Source organism: Oncorhynchus masou, chromosome 7, assembly GCF_036934945.1.
Source record: "Oncorhynchus masou masou isolate Uvic2021 chromosome 7, UVic_Omas_1.1, whole genome shotgun sequence".
Taxonomy (NCBI): Eukaryota; Metazoa; Chordata; class Actinopteri; order Salmoniformes; family Salmonidae; genus Oncorhynchus; species Oncorhynchus masou.
The window spans coordinates 9941743-9958517 of record NC_088218.1 but is presented as its reverse complement, the minus strand read 5'-3'; the positions used below and the strand labels follow the sequence as shown (position 1 = coordinate 9958517).

The following is a 16775-nucleotide window of genomic DNA, read 5'->3' as shown; positions in this document are numbered from 1 at the left end:
AAAATAAATAAGCATAAATATAGGTTGTATTTACAACGGTGTATGTTTTTCACTGGTTGCCCTTTTCTCGTGTCAACAGGGTACACATCTTGCTGTTGTGATGTCACACTGTGGTATTTCACCCAGTAGATATGGGAGTTCATCAAAATCAGGTTTATGTTTTAATTCTTGTGGATCTGTGTAATCTGAGGGAAATATGTGTCTCTAATATGGTCATCCATTGGGCAGGAGGTTAGGAAGTGCAGCTCCTTTTCCAGCTCATTTTGTGGCCAGTGTGCACATAGCCTGTCTTCTCTTGAGGGCCAGGTCTGCCTACGGCGGCCTTTCTCAATAGCAAGGTTATGCTCACTGAGTCTGTACATAGTCAAAGCTTTCCTTAAGTTTGGGTCAGTCACAGTGGTCAGGTATTCTGCCACTGTGTACGCTCTGTTTAGGGCCAAATAGCATTCTAGTTTGCTCTGTTTTTTTGTTAATTCTTTCCAATGTGTCAAGTAATTATATTTTTGTTTTCTCATGATTTGGTTGGGTCTAAATGTGTTGCTGTACTGGGGCTCAAATGGGTCCTGGGGCTCTGTCCACAAACAAAAACAGACCCCGCAGAGCCCCAGGACCAGTTTGCTTAGGGGACTCTTCTCCAGGTTCATCTCTCTGTAGGTGATGGCTTTGTTATGTAAGGTTTGGAAATCGTTTCCTTTTAGGTGGTTGAATGGCTCTTTTCTGGATTTTGATCATTAGCGGGTATCGGGCTAATTCTGCTCTGCATTCATTATATGGTGTTTTACGTTTTACACTGAGGATATTTTTTAGCAGAATTCTGCATGCAGTCTCAATTTGGTGTTTGTCCCATTTTGTGAATTTTTGGTTGGTTAGCGGACCCCAGACCTCACAACCATAAAGGGCAATGGGTATTTTTCTCCAGATCCTAATTGGTATGTCAAATGTTATGTTCCTTTTGATGGCATAGAAGGCCCTTCTTGCCTTGTCTCTCAGATCGTTCACAGCTTTGTGGAAGTTACTTGTGGTGCTGATATTTAGGCCAAGGTATGCATGTTTTTTTGTGTGCTCTCGGGCAACAGAGTCTAGATGGAATTTATATTTGTGGTCCTGGTAACTGGACCTTTTTTGGAACACCATTAATTTGGTAGACATTTGACTTCAGATTCTAGTAGGGTGAGGTCAGGTTCTGCACACTGTTCTAGTGCCCTCGCCAATTCTTTGATATATATGTGGAAGAGGGTGGGGCTTAAGCTGCATCCCTGTTTCACCCCATGGCCTTGTGGGAAGAAATGTGTGTGTTTTTTGCTCAATTTACCTGCACACGTGTTGTTTGTGTACATGGATTTTATAATGTCGTATGTTTTACCCCCAACACCACTTTCCATCAATTTGTATAGCAGACCATCATGCCAAATTGAGTCAAAGGCATTTTTAAAAATCAACAAAGCATGAGAAGACTTTGCCTTTGTTTTGGTTTGTTTGGTTGTCAATTAGGGTGAATACGTGATCTGACGTACAATAATTTGGTAAAAAGCCAATTTGACATTTGCTCAGAATATTGTTTCCACAGAGGAAATGTACGAGTCTGCTGTTAATGATAATGCAGAGGATTTTCCCAAGGTTACTGTTGACGCATATCCCACTGTAGTTATTGGGGTCAAATTTGTCTCCACTTTTGTGGATTGGGGTGATCAGTCCTTGGTTTCAAATATTGGCGAAGATGCCAGAGCTAAGGATGATGTTAAAGAGTTTAAGCATAACAAATTGGAATTTCTTGTTTGTATATTTGATAATTTCATTGAGGATACCATCAACACCACAGGCCTTTTTGGGTTGGAATGTTTATATTTTGTCCTGTAGTTCATTCGAGGTAATTGGATAATCCAGTCTGTTCTGGTAGTCTTTAGTAGTTGATTCTAAGATTTGTATTTGATCATGTATATGTTTTTGCTGTTTGTTATTTGTTAAAGAGCCAAAAATATTGGAGAAGTGGTTTACCCATACATCTCCATTTTGGATAGATAATTCTTTGTGTTGTTGTTTGTTTAGTGTTTTCCAATTTTCCCAGAAGTGGTTAGAGTCAATGGATTCTTCAATTACATTGAGCTGATTTCTGACGTGCTGTTCCTTCTTTTTCCGTAGTGTATTTCTGTATTGTTTAAGTGATTCACCATAGTGAAGGCGTACGCTCTCTCTCCCTCTTTCTCGCTATCTGTCATTCCCTTGTTAGTGTGGTCTCTGTCACTCCCCTGTTAGCTTCCATTAACACTGATGTGTGTTCCAGATTCATCACACGTCAGAGAGCCGTCAGCTTCCATTAACACTGATGTTGGATCCCCACTCTCCCTCTCCCTCTCCCTCTCCTTCTCCTTCTCCTTCTCCTTCTCCTTCTCCTTCTCCTTTAGTCTTTGGTCTCTGTCCTTTAGTGTGGTCTCCTTCACTCCTTCTCCCTCTCCTCCCTCTCCCTCTCCCTCTCCCTCTCCCTCTCCTTCTCCTTCTCCTTCTCCTTCTCCTTCTCCTTCTCCCTCTCCCTTTCCCTCTCCTCCCTCTCCCTCTCCTTCTCCTTCTCCTTCTCCCTCTCCTCCCTCTCCCTCTCCCTCTCCTTCTCTTTCTCCCTCTCCTTCTCCCTCTCCCTCTCCTTCTCCTTCTCCTTCTCCCTCTCCCTCTCCTCCCTCTCCCTCTCACTCTCCCTCTTCTCCCTCTCCCTCTCCTTCTCCTTCTCCTTCTCCTTCTCCTTCTCCCTCTCCCTCTCCCTCTCCTCCCTCTCCCTCTAGTCTCTCCTTCTCCTTCTCCTTCTCCCTCTCCTCCCTCTCCCTCTCCCTCTCCTTCTCTTTCTCCCTCTCCTTCTCCCTCTCCCTCTCCTTCTCCCTCTCCCTCTCCTTCTCCTTCTCCTTCTCCCTCTCCTCCCTCTCACTCTCCCTCTTCTCCCTCTCCCTCTCCCTCTCCTTCTCCTTCTCCTTCTCCTTCTCCTTCTCCTTCTCCCTCTCCTCCCTCTCCCTCTCCCTCTCCTCCCTCTCCCTCTCACTCTCCCTCTTCTCCCTCTCCTTCTCCTTCTCCTTCTCCTTCTCCTTCTCCTTCTCCTTCTCCTTCTCCTTCTCCTTCTCCTTCTCCTTCTCCCTCTCCCTCTCCCTCTCCTTCTCCTGCTCCCTCTCCTTCTCCCTCTCCATCTCCTTCTCCCTCTCCTTCACACTCTCCCTCTCCTTCTCTTTCTCCCTCTCCTTCTCCCTCTCCCTCTCCTTCTCCCTTTCCTTCACACCCATCCTCTCCTTCACTCTCACCCTGTCCTTCTCCCTCTCCTTCACACTCTCCCTCTCCATCTCCCTCTCCCTCTCCTTCACACTCTCCCTCTCCCTCTCCATCTCCCTCTCCATCTCCCTCTCCATCTCCATCTCCCTCTCCTTCACACTCTCCCTCTCCTTCTCTTTCTCCCTCTCCTTCTCCCTCTCCCTCTCCTTCTCCCTCTCCCTCTCCTTCTCCCTTTCCTTCACACTCTCCCTCTCCTTCTCTTTCTCCCTCTCCTTCTCCCTCTCCCTCTCCTTCTCCCTTTCCTTCACACTCTCCCTCTCCTTCTCTTTCTCCCTCTCCTTCTCCCTCTCCCTCTCCTTCTCCTTCTCCCTCTCCTCCCTCTCCTCCCTCTCCCTCTCCTTCTCCCTCTCCATCTCCTTCTCCCTCTCCTTCACACTCACCCTCTCCTTCTCTTTCTCCCTCTCCTTCTCCTTCTTACTCTCCCTCTCCATCTCCCTCTTCATATCCCTCTCCTTCTCCCTCTCCCTATTCGTTCTATGTTGTCTCTCTAGTCTACACACACAATCTCTTTCTTTCGTGCTATACTCAGCATGTATGTGTGTGTGTGTGTTTGTGTGTGTGTGTTGCCTGCAAGAATGTGTCCTGTCTAAGCAGATCCATGTGACTCTGCCCCGTCCGTCCCTCTCAGAAGTATTAGATTAGTTTAAAGTGGAGGGAGATATAATTATAGAACTCACATGACTTCACAGTACATCATCACAGCCCAGGTCCCTGTCACGTCCCATCTGTCCGTTTCTCCAGATCTCTATCCTTCTCCTCATCCCCATGCTGTCATGTCTTTCCCAGTGGGATTCATTCTATCACTCATTTAACACATGATGACTGAATCATTCAGGATTATAGTTTTTCACAGTGGCAGGTAATCAGATGTGATCCTACAGATAGTCCTGTTTATCTCCCTCATCCATGACCAATTATCACCCTGGACTCATCCATGACCAATTATCACCCTGGACTCATCCATGACCAATTATCACCCTGGACTCATTCATCAGTTGTCGCCCTGGACTCATTCATGACCAATTATCACCCTGGACTCATCCATGACCAATTATCACCCTGAACTCATTCATGACCAACTTTCACCCTGGACTCATTCATCAGTTATCGCCCTGGACTCATTCATCAGTTATCGCCCTGGACTCATCCATGACCAATTATCACCCTGGACTCATTCATGACCAACTTTCACCCTGGACTCATTCATCAGTTATCGCCCTGGACTCATTCATGACCAATTATCACCCTGGACTCATTCATTACCAATTATCACCCGGGACTCATTCATGACCAATTATCACCCTGGATTAATTCATGACCAAGTATAAACCTTGCCTGGACTCAATCAATCAATTACAAATAATCACCCTGGATTCATTCATGCCTAATAATACCCTGGACTCATTCATGACTAATAATACCATGGACTTATTCATGACTAATAATACCCTGGACTCATTCATGACTAATAATACCCTGGACTCATTCATGACCAATAATACCCTGGACTCATTCATGACCAATTATCACCCTGGACTCATTCATGACTAATAATACCCTGGACTCATTCATGACTAATAATACCCTGGACTCATTCATGACTAATAATACCCTGGACTCATTCATGACTAATAATACCCTGGACTCATTCATGACCAATAATACCCTGGACTCATTCATGACTAATAATACCCTGGACTCATTCATGACTAATAATACCCTGGACTCATTCATGACTAATAATACCCTGGACTCATTCATGACTAATAATACCCTGGACTCATTCATGACCAATAATACCCTGGACTCATTCATGACTAATAATACCCTGGACTCATTCATGACCAATAATACCCTGGACTCATTCTTGACTAATAATACCCTGGACTCATTCATGACTAATAATACCCTGGACTCATTCATGACTAATAATACCCTGGACTCCTTCATGACTAATAATACCCTGGACTCATTCATGACTAATAATACCATGGACTTATTCATGACTAATAATACCCTGGACTTATTCATGACCAATAATACCCTGGACTCATTCATGACTAATAATACCCTGGACTCATTCATGACTAATAATACCCTGGACTCATTCATGACCAATAATACCCTGGACTCATTCATGACCAATAATACCCTGGACTCATTCATGACCAATAATACCCTGGACTCATTCATGACCAATAATACCCTGGACTCATTCATGACCAATAATACCCTGGACTCATTCATGACCAATTATCACCATGGACTCATTCATGACCAATTATCACCATGGACTCATTCTTGACCAATTATCACCATGGACTTATTCATGACCAATTATCACCATGGACTCATTCATGACCAATTATCACAATGGACTCATTCATGACCAATTATCACCATGGACTTATTCATGACCAATTATCACCATGGACTTATTCATGACCAATTATCACCATGGACTTATTCATGACCAATTATCACCATGGACTTATTCATGACCAATTATCACCATGGACTTATTCATGACCAATTATCACCATGGACTTATTCATGACCAATTATCACCATGGACTTATTCATGACCAATTATCACCATGGACTTATTCATGACCAATTATCACCATGGACTTATTCATGACCAATTATCACCATGGACTTATTCATGACCAATTATCACCATGGACTTATTCATGACCAATTATCACCATGGACTCATTCATGACCAATTATCACCATGGACTTATTCATGACCAATTATCACCATGGACTTATTCATGACCAATTATCACCATGGACTCATTCTTGACCAATTATCACCATGGACTTATTCATGACCAATTCAGAATGGAGGAAGGGAGAAGGGGAGCGTGGCCTGTTCTATGTGTACCAGTAAGACAGTGAAACCTACACTATAATCCCACTGAGCTCCATTGGTTCTCTGCTGGTGGCATCTCCAATTTCTTCCTTGATAAATCACCTTGATAAAGCAAGTTCAATAATACAGTGGTGGTAGCTGGAGAAAAACTAGGAGTTGGTCTTTATCGACACCTTGTGGTTTTGTCAGGAACCACAGTTGTTGGATATGTTTACAGAGCCCTCTGGCGTCCAATCAGAAAGATCCATGTACTGTACATGCGAGGACTCTACAGCGATACAGTCTATGCTACAGAGAAAACCTCAATATGTATTTAAAAATAAATAATCCAGCCATAGAAAACGAAATGTCACAAAAACATAACAACAAAGGAGAATCCATGTCATGTAACCATGGCAGTATGAATGTAGATTTCTGCCTCTTCACTCGCTTTCAGCATTACAATGTCCCACTGACCTGATGAGGTCAAAACACCCCACTACAAACACTGAACATCAGGTGATGACCCAAAAGACCTGATGACACACTTTGAAACCTGCAGAATGAGGCCAAAACAAGGTCAAGTGTAGATGAAATAGTTGGAATAGAGATGGAATAGAGTAGAGGAGACTCATGTAGACAAATGGAGGGAGTCACTTGGGAGGATCCATTGAGGGGGAGTGGAGGGCAGCTCCAAATAAGATACAGTACTACAGACATTGGCCAGCCCCAGTTTTCTGACTGTCAGTATGGCACAGGGCTATTAGTTAGGTACTGTATGCCTAATCAGGGATGACCCTGGACTCATTCTCCCTCCCTCTCTTTCCTGAGTCCATCTCTTCAGCTGAGCGTCTTGTGCCACAGGTCGAAACAAGGCACCACGTGTATTGACATGACTAATGTGCCCGCCGGAGGAGCACTCCAGACAGCCGTATACCGTCTCCCTGGGTGTCTGGCTCCCGGCCACACAGGGCACAGGGGCCCTTGGGGATGTTGTGGTTGAGGAGGTTGACACGGGATGGGAGTCCCCTCTCAGGTAGGTGGAGGAGACGTCTGTCATGCTGGCTGCCTTTCATGTAATCTGTCACTTCATGTCGTCCATGTAGGTGTCTGAGTGGGTGTGGGTGAGCTCCTCAAACGTCCTGTCGTCTTGAGTAGGGGAAAGCAAGGATGGGGATAAGAGTGTCACTGGAACATCGGAAAATGTGCAGGGATTATTTTGCTTTCACTCATTATCTTTACATTACCCTGTGCTTTTACTAGCATTTGTGTCAGTGGAGGCTGTTGGGAGGAGCTGCAGGAGGACGGCCTCATTGTAATGGCTGGAATGGAATTAATGGAACGTATCAAACATATGGAAACCACGTGTGACGTCATACCATTTATTCCATTACAATGACCCACTCCTCCTATAGCTCCTCCCACCAGCCTTCACTGGTTTGTGTTTGTATATGTTTATACTCTTTATTAGTATTTTATTAGGATCCCTGGGTGTATATTCTTCTCAACAATATGGAGCTAACAATTGTTCTTTAAACAGCATTATACTGGTAAGATTAGATCACTCTGGGACCTGTACCTTCTTTAAAACCTCTACAGCAGGGGTGTCAAAGTCAAATGGACGGAGGGCCAAATAAAAAATTTAGCTACAAGCCGAGGGCCGGACTGTTCGAATGTTCATTGAAAATTTTTTAAATGACGCATATAGTCTAGTGAACCTAATTGAACCTACTGAAAACCTAACAAATATATTCCAATATGATCAGATAAATAAAGCAATATTTTCTTATGGCTCTGTCAGTAATCTTTAATTTTCAACAGACACAAAAGACAAATTTCCTTTATATAAAAATCCCCATAACATGAACATTAAATGAAAGAAACCGGTATTCAAGGCACCATCAGTAGCCTATATTTTCTATTTTAGCAAAAGTGGGCTAAATTTACTTCAAAGAAAAAAACAATAATAGCAATTTTCTATCATCCACTCAACTGAAATATTTTTAAAATATAATTGGATTGAAATACAATAAAATAAAGTGCAAAAATCTATTAATCAAAAAATACAACACTTTGTTTAAGGAGAAGTAACATGCAGTGAAAACAAATATTAAACTTTAACTTTTAAACTTGAACTGAGTAAAAACTCTAAATATGTGATTGCACAGTAATGTTCACTTGTTTGAGGTTGAGGGTGATACTTGGTGGTGTCCCATCTTTTCCACAAGTTCATCAATGTTCGACCTCTGAGCTGAGGAAATCCTCAGAATTGAGTGGAGGTGTTCAGCAGTAAGTCGACTTCTGTGTGATGTTTTGTTCAGGTTCATCAAAGAAAAAAGTTGTTCACACAGGTATGTGCTGCCAAACATAGACAACGTTTGAGCAGCCTGGATGCATGACAGCTGGGGCATTGTGTCGGGGAGGAAACGGGCGAACTCCGCAGCACCCACTGCCGCATATTTTGCCCTCAGTGCATCATTGCATTGGAGGTCAATCAACTCCATTTGGAGGTTTGGTGGTGAGCTTTCCACGTCAACAGCAAATGGGTTACCGAGCAGTTCCAACCTGCTTTTTTGTGCTTCAAAGTCAGCAAATCGGCGTCGAAAGTCAGCGGCAAGCATACCTATTTTATCAGCCAACTGTGCGCTCAAAGGGAACGCACTGGTAGAGAGCTTCTCTTTCATGGTCTGGCAGCTGGGAAAGTGGCTCAAATTTTCTTTCCGCATCTGTCTCCCACAGAGTCAGTTTGGTTTTAAATGCCTTCACTGTACTGTACATATCAGAGATGACATGATCCCGACCCTGCAGCTGCAAGTTCATTGCATTCAGATGACTCGTAATGTCACACAGAAAAGCCATTTCACACAGAAACATTTCGTCTCTGAGTTGTGTTGTGTCTTTCCCTTTGCTGTCCAAGAACAGACAAATCTCCTCACGAAGCTCGAAACATCTTTGAAGCACCTTTCCCTGGCTTAGCCATCGCACCTCTGTGTGATAAGGCAAATCACCATGCTCCGTTTCTAACTCCGTCAGAAATGCCTTGAACTGGCGGTGATTCAAACCTTTGGCTCTGATAAAGTTAACTGTGCGTGATGATGCTCATTACATGCTCCATTTTCAAGGCTTTACCGCTGTCGCTTCCTGGTGTATGATACAATGATAAGCTGTCAGCTCACCTGTCGCGTTTTCCTCTTGCATCTTTTCCCGTATCTTCGCCACCAGTCCGCTCCTGTGTCCACACATCGCAGGTGCTCCGTCGGTTGTCAAACCCACAAGTTTTTCCCAAGGCAGCTCCATCTCATTTACACATCTTGACACCTCTTCATACAAATCATGCCCCGTAGTTGTGCCATGCATAGGACGTAAAGCCAAAAACTCCTCTGTCACGCTTAGGCTGGAGTCCTCTCCGCGGATGAAAATTGACAACTGGGCAATGTCAGAAATGTCGGTGCTCTCATCCACAGCCAAGGAATATGCAATGAAATCTTTTCCCTTTTTCACAAGCTGCTCTTTTAGATTGATGGACAACTGGTCTACTCTCTCGGCAATGGTGTTTCTGCTCAGACTCACATTTAAAAAGAGTTGCCTTTTTTCTGGGCAAACTTCGTCACAAACTTTAATCATGCAGTTTTTGATGAAATCCCCCTCCGTAAATGGCCGGGCTGATTTAGCGATCTCTTCTGCCAAAATAAAACTGGCCTTGACAGCAGCCTGGCCTTGTGATTTGGCTTTTTTGAACAGAGCCTGTCGAGATTTGAGGCCTCGTTTTAATTCCTCTGCCTTTTGTAGCCTTTGTTCCATGTCCATATTCTTGTTTTTGTCCGCGTGTTTCGTTTCATAATGTCGTCTCAGATTATACTCTTTCAGTACCGCCACACTTTCTCCACACAGAAGACACACAGGTTTTCCAGCTACCTCCGTGAACATATACTCCGACTCCCACCTTGTTTGAAACCCCGGTTCTCAGTGTCCACCTTCCGTTTTGCCATTTTTGATGGGTATCTGAAAGTTAATTTTACTGTGATGCTGACGACTGCTGTGCCAATAAATATTGAAATGAAGCAGCCTACTGCTCGGTGCGTCACCGTTGCATTGTGGGAAATGTAGTATTGGTGCGTTAAATGATCTGCGGGCTGCCGGCTTGCTGCGGTTATGCGGGCAAATATGGTTCTAATAATAAATCAAGATCATCCCAGGGGCCTAAAAATACCTTCTCGGGGCCGGATGTGGCCCTTTATACAGCCTTGACTCTGACATATGTGCTCTACAGGATTGGTGGGTCGCCCACGGGACGGTTGAGCTAACGTAGGCTAATGCGCTTAGCATGAGGTTGTCAGTAAAAAAACAAAATTCCTGGACACAGGCATATCTGATATTGTGACATATCTGATATCTGATATTATAAAGCTTCAATTCTTGTTAATCTAATTGCATTGTCCAATTTACAGTTGCTATTACAGTGAAATAATACCATGCTATTGTTTGAGAAGCGTGCACAGTTATGAACTTGAAAAGTTATTAATTAAACCAATTAGGCACATTTGGGCAGTCTCATTTGGGCAGCTGTAGCTTCTTTATACAGCATTATACTGGTAAGATCAGACCACTTTGGGAGCTGTACCTTCTTTATACAGCATTATACTGGTAAGATCAGACCACTTTGGGAGCTGTAGCTTCTTTATACAGCATTATACAGGTAAGATCAGACCACTTTGGGACCTGTACCTTCTTTATACAGCATTATACTGGTAAGATCAGACCACTTTGGGAGCTGTAGCTTCTTTATACAGCATTATACAGGTAAGATCAGACCACTTTGGGACCTGTAGCTTCTTTATACAGCATTATACAGGTAAGATCAGACCACTTTGGGACCTGTAGCTTCTTTATACAGCATCATGCTGGTAAGATCAGACCACTTTGGGACCTGTAGCTTCTTTATACAGCATTATACTGGTAAGATCAGACCACTGGGAGCTGTACCTTCTTTATACAGCATCATGCTGGTAAGATCAGACCACTTTGGGAGCTGTAGCTTCTTTATACAGCATTATACTGGTAAGATCAGACCACTTTGGGAGCTGTAGCTTCTTTATACAGCATTATACTGGTAAGATCAGACCACTTTGGGACCTGTAGCTTCTTTATACAGCATTATACAGGTAAGATCAGACCACTTTGGGACCTGTAGCTTCTTTATACAGCATTATACAGGTAAGATCAGACCACTTTGGGACCTGTAGCTTCTTTATACAGCATTATACTGGTAAGATCAGACCACTGGGAGCTGTACCTTCTTTATACAGCATTATACTGGTAAGATCAGACCACTTTGGGACCTGTAGCTTCTTTATACAGCATTATACAGGTAAGATCAGACCAGATTGTTCTCGTCTTTTAGATTTACTCTACGATAAGAACAGGAGGAGGTGTAGCCATTTCCTGCAGTCAAATGACCTCGTCACCTCATTCATATTTTTTATAATTTCATAATTAATAAACATGTTTGTTTTTTTAACACAGACAATCCTGTGTTTCGTATATGTCAAACAGTTTTGTTATACAGTATTTCAGTCTTCTATGATGTATTTAAAGTGTAATTTTGGGATGCATTTCAACTCTATTTGTTTAAGCCCATAACCATGTGTGTGAGGTGTATACTTTTGTTTCAAAGTAGATGTGTTTAAGACTACAAAGAATCACTCTGTGACCCTGATTCAGCCCACTGCAGTAAAAGGTTAAGAGATGAAAGAAGGTTCCCACCTGCTCTGAAGGGGTTTCCGTACACAATCCCAGACAGGAACCTGCGTAGCCGTCCCATAGAGAATCGACCAATGAAACCACCCAGCTGCTCTCTGATCAGCTCCTTCTCAAATCCGCCCAACGACTCAGGGCTTACACAGATATCTGATCAGGAGAAGGGGAACCATGTTTGTGTGTGTGTGTGTGTGTGTGTGTGTGTGTGTGTGTGTGTGTGTGTGTGTGTGTGTGTGTGTGTGTGAGAGTGAGTGAGTGAGTCAAGTGTAAGTGTGTTTGTTGTGGTTGTCTCACCAAGTCGTCCATCCAATCGAACAAACAGTTCAAAGATGCTGAATGCGATGGTGGTGTGAGCTGGGATCACTATGGCCTTGTCTCGACCTTTGGGGTTTTGACCATCATCAATCTGAAACTGTAGAACACCAGTCAGATAGGTGAGACAGGGCATTCATCCATTCAACCATTACCTGCTGAGAGTGTCAGATGTCAGTGTTTCTGTGTGTATTGTACTGTGTGTGAGTGTGGTGTGTAGGTGTGTGTATTGTGTCTGTGTGTATGCTGTGTGTGTGTACGGTGTAAAGGTGTGTGTACTGTATGTGTGTGTGTACTGTGTGTGTGTGTGTACTGTGTGTGTGTAGGTGTGTGTACCCTTATGTGTACCATGTGTGTACCGTGTGTGTAGGTGTGCGTATTGTATGTGTGTGCGTACTGTGTGTGTAGGTGTGCGTATTGTATGTGTGTGCGTACTGTGTGTGTAGGTGTACATTTACCCTCATAGTCGTCCGTCTCATTCCAGCGTGGACAGTGAGAGAACACTGACGCGTCGTACGGATGCTCTCCATGACAATGCAGAGAACACTCCGCCCACTTTCTTTGGACTGACGAATCAGACAGTGATCCAGATCCACTTTCCTATAGTGGAAAGAAACCAGAACACAAACCTGTGTCAGAAAGACTTCTACTGTCCAGGTGTAATATACAGTATGTACAACCAACATGGTCTCATTAGAATATCGACAGCTTTGTTCCATCTGGAAAAAGATGATTCTGAGATAATTGGCTTTAAAGTTCTGAACCCTCATTGGTTTAAAAGATATCAGCAATTTTGAACTGAGGTATTTAGACTACTGTATATGTAGAGAACATTGAACAGAACAAGGCTGTTTCAATAACTACATGTTGACTAAAATACAGATAGAACATTATAGTCCCAAGCTCTCTACATGTCAAAATAATGACATTTAATCATTGTAATTATATGTCAAAATAGTGACATTTAATCATTGTAGTTATATGTTAACTAACCTGACATATTAGTTGTTTGTCATCACCATTATGACCCTTGGTAATATCTTATCAGAAACAAAACCAGAATGAAATTGATTAAATTCTAAGCCATTTTCCACCACCTGCAGTGTACCTGGAGTTGAGTTCCCTGAGCAGAGTTGGGACCTCTACCTCATGTTTGGTGACGATCCCAAAGGAGGCTTTGACAGCCACAGAGTCTGAACCACTGATGTTGAACCCCACGTCGTTCATCAGGTGGTTCCCTAATCTGCCGTTCAGGGCCACGTCAGACTTGTCCTCATAGTTCAGGAGCTGGTACGACGACACCCCTGTTTGAATGGAATAAAAGGCATTGTTAAAGGCATCTGATATTGTATGAGACTCGTTTTACATCTGCAGAAACACATGCTTTACTTTTTCAAAGTGAAAGACATTTATAATGCATTATAAGCCCATTATAATACCTCATAAGCTATTCATAATGCACTATAATGAAGACATAGGCGTTACTAGCTGCTGATAAACATACATTCCTCCCCTCACTGGACTCTACCTGCTGTGATCTCCTTCTCCCCCACCAGGATGTCTTTCAGGGAGAAGGGGTTGAGGCATACTTGGTTTTCTTCCAGAAGTGTCTCTTCCTCTTCCTGGTGACCAGGCTGAGGGGTTGGTAGCGGTCAGCCTCACTCAAGCTCGGTACAGGGATCAACCGACCTGTGTCTCCCACCTGCTTCACAAAGTTCTTAGTCGCCGCAGCGAACATACCGGTAACCAAGGAACAGCAGACAGGTGCAGGAGTCACTGCTGGAAATGCAAGGCAGCAACAGGTTTACTGTAAGTGTCCGCTGTCCAGGCAAATGTGAATCCTTTAGTTTACACTATCAAATACGTTTCTTCTCTTTTTCTTGGCTTTGGTGAGTTCACATTGGGAAGTTCTGCACAGGTGGACAGTCATTCAACTGTGCAGCTCAGGGCTAATGAATAATGGAGACACCATGTAAGGGGATATGGGGGACAAGCTGTCCCATAACGTGATTGGACAGGTAGTTGCCTTCATTCTTCCTGTCATGTGACCAGTGAGCTCACCAATGGGTTATGCAGTACTTCCTGTGCTACTCTGTCTTTGAGGCCCTAGATGTCTATCAATAATGCTGCCCTGAGTGCTGAAAAGTGATATCACTGTAAGTATCAATAGTTTAATTGTAGCTGGTTAGGGAATCTGATAAATTTAAATGGATCAGGGTTACACACCTTAAAGGAAAACTCCACCAAAAAGCTATCTATTGGTGTGGTCCCAAATGTTGTTGATATAGTCCCAAATGTTGCTGATATAGTCCCAAATGTTTTGCATGTCAGCGATCAAGTTTTCAAGACATTTTACTTTCATAATACAGAAGGTATGATACATTCAACATGATGAAAGTTTGATATCTTGAAAACTTGATTGCTGACAAGCAATTTTTTATTAAACTAGGAGAGACAGTTAAGAACAAATTCTTATTTACAATGATTGCCTACACCGGCCAAATCCAGACGATGTAAGCCAATTGTATGCCTTCCTATGGGACACCCAATCAGGGCCAGTTGTGATACAGCCTGGATTCGAACCAGGGTGTCAGTAGTGCCACCTGAGATGCAGTGTCTTAGAGCACTGTGCCACTCGGGACTATATCAACAACAGACTAATGAAACTAATACCAGAGTAGCATGTGAAACATCTGGTTCCTGTGTTGTGAACTAGCATGACAAATAGCAAGAAGAGTGGTGGTCTTTGTGGTGTCTATGTTCAAATGTACTTTTCTTGTGGTTGTGTCTGGTACCAATAATAGACTAGTCTACATGTTACAGGGAGTTTAATACTTCTAGACCAAGGCTTTCCCCACCCAAAGGTCATACAGGATATGTTATGTTATGACCTTGCCTTCCTTGTAATTTAGCTGTTTGGCTGGGAAATGAAACGTAATGCTGTTTATTTATGAGACTTTTTAAAAAGTGGGAAAGGGGTGTGGTTTCCACAGTGTAAACTATGTCTGTATTCACACTGGTCCATTAACACCGACCAGGAATAGAAGGTGCTTTCTAAAGGTCAGAATGACTACCCAGGTAGGCTATTACAGAGATAAGACAAGCAGGACACAAATACGGTTTACTGTGCAAATGGCCATATGGGGACATGGAATGAATAAACGTCTGTGAATGCCTTCACAATTTCAAGTAAATCCAGAGAAACAACTGGGAAACTACTTTTTGTGAAGCTGGTGAGCGTTTCCAAGCATTCTGATGCAAAATGGCTGCCTTGACCTCTCAGAATACATTACGTCTCGCTGGTGTGTTTGCTGGTGTTTTGATTTGTTTGGCGCATCAGGTTCTGTTTGTGTAATCATTTTAATATCCTACCCTCCTCATTTTAATACAGACATTGATTGTCACGTCCTGACCTTAGTTCCTTTTTTATGTCTCTGTTTTAGTTTGGTCAGGGTGGGAGTTGGGGTGGGCATTCTATGTTTTGTAGTCTAGGTTTTGTATTTCTATGTGTTTGTCCTGGTATGGTTCCCAATCAGAGGCAGCTGGCAATCGTTGTCTCTGATTGAGAACCATACTTAGGTAGCCTGTTCCCACCTGTGTTTGTGGGTAGTTATTTTCTGTTTCAGTGTTTGCGCCATTCAGGACTGTTTCGGTTTTCATTTTGATTCTCTTGTTCTTTTGTATTCAGTCTAATGAAATTATATTTTGGATACATACCACGCTGCATTTTGGTCCTCTTCACCTTCTTCAACCCACGACAGCCATTACAGAACTACCCACCACAACTGGACCAAGCAGCGTGGTAACCAGGAGCAGAGGGTTCTGGACTCCTGGACATGGGAGGAGATTTTGGAGGGAAAGTGACCTTGGGCACAAGGCTGGGGAATATCGCCGCCCCGGGGAGAGCTGAAGGCAACCAAAGCCGAGAGGTGGCATTATGAGGAGTTAGCACGGCAGCGCAACAGGGACGAGAGGCAGCCCCAAAAATGTATGGGGGGGGGGGCACACGGGGAGTGTGGCTAAGTCAGGTAGGAGACCTGAGCCAACTCCCCGTGCTTACCGTGGAGAGAGGTGGACCGGGCAGGCACCGTGTTATGCCGTGAGGCGCACGGTGTCCCCAGTGCGCAGGCATAGCCTGGTGCGCTACATTGCAGCGCCTCTATCGGCTGGGCTAGAGTGGGCATTAGGCCAGGTGCTATGAAGCCGGCTCAGCGCATCTGGTTTCCAGTGCATCACCTCGGCCCGGGGTATATGGCACCAGCCCTACGCACGGTGTCCCCAGTTCGCCAGCACAGCCCAGTGCGGTCTGTTCCACCCCGCCGCACTGGCCAGGCTACGGGGAGTATCCAGCCAGGACAGGTTGTGCAGGCTCGGTGCTCGAGACCTCCAGTGCGCCTCCACGGTCCGGTCCATCCTGTGCCTCCTCCACGCACCAGGCCTCCGGTGGCAGCCCCACGCACCCGGCTGTCTCTCCGTCTCCTCCCTCCAGGTGCTCCCTCCTGTCCAGCGCTGCCAGAGTCTCCCTCCTGTCCAGCGCTGCCAGAGC

At 44.1% G+C, this 16775-nt stretch overlaps 1 protein-coding gene and 1 pseudogene across 1 annotated transcript in view; one reads left to right on the top strand and one right to left on the bottom strand.

Annotated features, from left to right (window-relative positions):
* Positions 1 to 16775, top strand: part of tmeff2b (transmembrane protein with EGF-like and two follistatin-like domains 2b) — a 65631-nt gene that overhangs the window by 9228 nt on the left and 39628 nt on the right. The gene's annotated exons all lie outside the window — the stretch shown is intronic.
* Positions 7001 to 13967, bottom strand: LOC135542901 (pejvakin-like; annotated as a pseudogene).